The following is a 4,574-nucleotide window of genomic DNA, read 5'->3' on the forward strand; positions in this document are numbered from 1 at the left end:
TGTTGTTTCGGACGATGGCGAATACTTCTTTTAGTCTCGTCGCTTTGCTGCTGGCCGTCTCTTGTGTACTCCCTGTCCCGGGCGTGACTTCGTCGTAAAGGGTGACGGGGAGTCGGGGTTCTCTTCCTCGCAGGAGGAAAGCGGGGCTGAATCCGGCTGTCATCCCGGGTAGGAGTTCGTCCCACGTGTTCTGGTGGTCGTCGACGAACTGTGCGATCATCGTTTTCACAGTCCGATTGGCTCTCTCCGTCGGGGCAATACGGGGCTGTGTGTTGTAGGTCCACGCCTGCGGTTCGCAGCAATGTTTGAAACGATCGGCTGGTGAACTGGGTTCCGTTGTCGCACACGAATAGTTTCGGCACGCCGAAGCTGCTCAGTATTCGTTCTCTGAAGGCTCGTTCGAGGTTCGCTGTTGTCGCTTTCTTGAGGGGTACCAGTTCGACCCACTTGGAGAAAGTGTCGAAGAAGACCAGTAAGATGGTTTTCCCGTGCTTGGACCGTGGTAATGGTCCGACGAAATCGGCACACAGGGTGGCGAAGGGTTCTTCGGCTTTGCGTGTGAGCATCCTGCCCACGGCCTTGCGCTGTGTGGCCTTGAACTTCTGGCAGCTTACGCAGCCCTGCACGTACCGTCGTACGTCTCGGTGTAGTCCTGGCCAGTAATATCGTTGCGTTGTCCTCAGGATGGTTTTCCGGACGCCGAGGTGTCCTGCTGTTGGTTCGTCATGGCATTCGCGGAGTACTCTCGTTCGGCCGTTTTTAGGCACGCATAGTTTCCACGGTATGTGGTCGTCGTCGTCGGCTCCGTGTCCTAGATAGCGGTATAGCTGCCCGTTTTCGCGCGTGTAGTCCGGGTATTTCTGGGGTTCGTCTTGGACTTGCTGGATCCTTTGTTTAAGCCAGGTGCATGCTGCGTTGTCTTTCTCCTCGATGCGGGAGAGGGTCTCCAATGGTTGTCTTGACAGTGCGTCTGCGACTACGTTCTGGTTGCCGGCCCGATAGTGCACTTCGTATTGGTATTGCTGTATTTCGAGCGCCCATCTTGCTACTCTACCGTAAGGGCTCTCGAGGGTATTCAGCCACTTTAGTGCGAGATGATCGGTTATGACGTCGAATCGGTAGCCTTCGAGATAGCATCGCAGTTTTCGGATCGCCCAGATGACGGCGAGGCATTCCTTGTCGGTGGCCGAGTAGTTTTCTTCTGCCTTGTTGAGGCGTCGACTGACGTATGCGATGACCCTTCGATCTCTTGGGTGAGGACCGCGCCTACTCCAAGGTTGCTTGGCCCAGGTATTTTAGCCGCTGGAAGAAGGCACACTTGTCCGTGTGGACCCGTAGGTTTGCCTTTCGCAGTCGTGCGAAAACTTCTTTTACGTTGTTCAGGTGTTCCTGGAAGCTTTTCCCGACGATGTCGTCGAGATATGCGAACGCGAATGGTTCCATGTCTGCGCCGATAACGGCGGCGAGGGCCCGTTGAAACGTGGCTCCCGCGGAGTGTAAACCGAAAGGCATTACTTTCCATTGGTATAATCCTCGGCCGGGTATCGTGAATGCCGTGGCTTCCCGGCTGTCGCGGGCCATTTGTATCTACCAATACCCGTTTTTCAGGTCTAGGGTCGTGATGAAGTGGGCATTTCGGAGTCGCTCTAGTATGTAGTTGATCCTGGGTAGCGGGTACGCGTCCGGGATAGAACGTTCGTTTAGCTGCCGATAATCTACACACATGCGCCATCTCCCGTCCTTTTTGCGGACCAAGACGATTGGCGCGCTGTGGGGGCTCCGGGATGGTTCGATTAGGTCCTCGGCTATCAGTTGGTCGACCTGTTCATCGATGATCCGCCGCATGGCTGGATTTTTCGGGTAGTACCGTTGTTTTATGGGTCGGTTGTCCCTCATGACGGTGGTGTGTTCTGTTAGATCCGTCGTCCCTCAGAGGCCTGCAAGTGTCGGCAGTTCTTCGCCTAGAAATTCCTGTATTCTCGGCGCGATGTCGGGAGACCATGGGTCGGAGATTCCATGGATGTGGGGTGCTCGTGTGTGTCCTGGGGGGTGCTTGCGCGACGTTGTACTCAGCGTGATGTACGAACGTGCGGGTCTCGATGCTAGCGTTTGACCAACGGCTAGTTTAGGCTATGAAGGTTACCGACATGGCTCCAGGCGTGGTGCTGGGCCGCATGCCGGCGCCGTACGAGGTGTTGCCCGGGAGGCGTTCCATGATGTCGGTGACGATCGATGGTGTGTCGGCTGCAGGTGCGGCGGGGTTCCGATTGATGCCTCGTGCGGCGGTGATCGCCCCTCCCGGTTCCTGCCTGAGAGGACGCGGGAGTAGCGGGTCGGTCGGTGTCGTGGGGGTAGTTTTCGCGTCGAGGGCGGTGTCGACGCGTTCGTGGGCTAGGGTGGCGGTCGGAGGTGGTACCTCGAGCGCCTGGCTGCTGCCGTTGCGGCTGTCGTTGCTGGGGCCGGGTTGTCTTCTGGAGGGGCGTCCTGGGTTCCTTTCCCATTGTTGGTGGAACCGTGTCGGTGCCCTCGGGAGACCGGCTCGCTTTCTTCGTTGCTTTGCTTGGTTTTGGGTTTCTCGGAGTGGGCCTGGGGCTGGTGTGCCTCGTTGTGGCCATGGGTTCTGTGTTCCTCTTTCCTTGTGCTCGTGTCTCGTGTCGTGGCGGAGGGTTCGTTGGCGGCTGGGGTCTCAAGTTCTGGGGTCCGTGGGCGTGTACTTGGCTGGCGGTGATCATCGGCGTGTTTGGGAGGGGGCGTTGGGAGACTTGAAGATGGAGGCGTGTGGTGCCACATTATATTGTGGTTTCGATAGCGCACAGGAAGTCCATCCCTATGATGGCTTGCTCTAGCATGTTGGGCAGCACCAAGAGCGGCACCTGTACATCTTGCTCGTCTAGTTCGACGCGCGCTAGCAAGATCTGAGTTATCTCGCGTGCCGAGCCGTATCGGGATGCAAGCGTCGCGCAGGTCGTTGTCGTGGCCGAGTTGGCGGGCGAGGTCGGCGTTGATGAAACTTCGGGACGCGATGGTCACTCTCGCCACTATCCGGCCGTCGTGTACTTGTAGCGGGTTTCTTAGTTGGTTTTCTGAGGAAGCGTCGTGCCCGGCTGTTCCCGTGTCAGCTGGGGACGCGAGTCGTTTCCCGACGGGTTCTGGCGGCAACAGCCCACGGTGCGTGTTCCGCGCTTGCCGCATTCCCAACAGAAGAGGATCGATGGGTTGGTGCAGTCGCGAGATACATGTCCCGCTTCTCCGCAGCGTCGACAGGCTGCGTGCGGGTTGGCGATGGCGGTGGTGATCATTCGATGTGTCGCTTCCTGTGCTGAAGCGCCGGCTTGGTGCGGCTTCCTTGCGGGTTCCGAGGTGTTCCAGTGGGGCTTTCGGAATTGGGCCCGATTCGTCCCGCTTTCGTTTTGTTGTGCCGTTGGCCGCGTGTACCTGGGTGGTTGTCGAGGGGGGATGAGGATCGCTGGTACGTTTCGTTCCTGGATGCTCTCGAACTCTGTGGCCAACATCGTTAATTGCGTCAGACTTCTCAGTTCGTGTCTTCACACGTACAGCTGGTACGCCGGGAGGGTGTTGTCATAGATCCGGCTAAGAGCAACCTGAGCTCGATGACGAAGTCCTTGAACGGTTCGCCCACCGCTTGTTTGCGGTCCCTGATCTGGTCTTCCAATTGCTCGAAGTACCGGGGAGGCAGGGAAAAGGCTAGGAATTCCTGGCGGAAATCGGCCCATGAGGCGCTCTGGAGTCGGCTGGTGGTTGGCTCGGTCGGTGAGGAGCTCTGCCATGGCTCGCGGCACGTAGTTCATGTCTACCCCGTACGAGAGGGCACGCTCTTCCAGTAGTTCGACGAACGACAGTGGGTCGTCCTGCTCGTCGAACTGGATTCCCCACTTTCGGATCCGTTCCGCCATCTGCGCGGCGTGACTGTAGTAATGGCCGTCTGTGGGGCCATTTCCTCCTGCTGTCGGCAAGATCCTTCTCATGGGCGAAGGCCTTGGCTCCGGGGGCGAGGGCTTCGGTAGATCTTCGGCGGTTATCGATGTCGGTGAGGTGCTGGCTTTGCCTTCCATGATTCCTGGAACTTGTAGGCTGAGTTTGGGGTCCGTCTTCCGCTTCTCTGTTGGTGCTGAGGGGTCGGGCTGGGGCGATCTGGCTCGTCCTGGCGATCTGGCGTACTGCCGTTCGAGCTCCGCCATCCTGACCCAGGCATCGTGTTCGAGGGGCCCGGCGACTAGTTCGGCGAAACTCCTCCGCAAATCTTCCACGTTCCCCTCGCGGCTGAATCCGAATTCCTCCGCGAAGGACTCCAGCTCCTCTCGGCGACGTTTGTGTATCCAGCCGGTACTCACCCCTGGGTTGGCGACGAATTCTCCAGGGTAATACCCGCTGGCCTGTTCCTCTGTGTGGGATTCCATCGCTCCGATCGTTACTTGAGTTGGCTGTTTCGCTGGGCTTGCGATTTTCCTTCACTAGGGCACTGTGTCGAGCTTCGCGGCTAACGCTTCGAATTTCTTCTCGGAGTGACGGCACTGTTCGCGTTTCTCTGTCGCTGTGTCGCGCTTTCGTCTGCT

This window comes from Drosophila persimilis, unplaced genomic scaffold (genome assembly GCF_003286085.1).
Source record: "Drosophila persimilis strain 14011-0111.01,24,50 unplaced genomic scaffold, DperRS2 tig00001284-arrow-arrow-pilon, whole genome shotgun sequence".
NCBI classification, from domain to species: domain Eukaryota; kingdom Metazoa; phylum Arthropoda; class Insecta; order Diptera; family Drosophilidae; genus Drosophila; species Drosophila persimilis.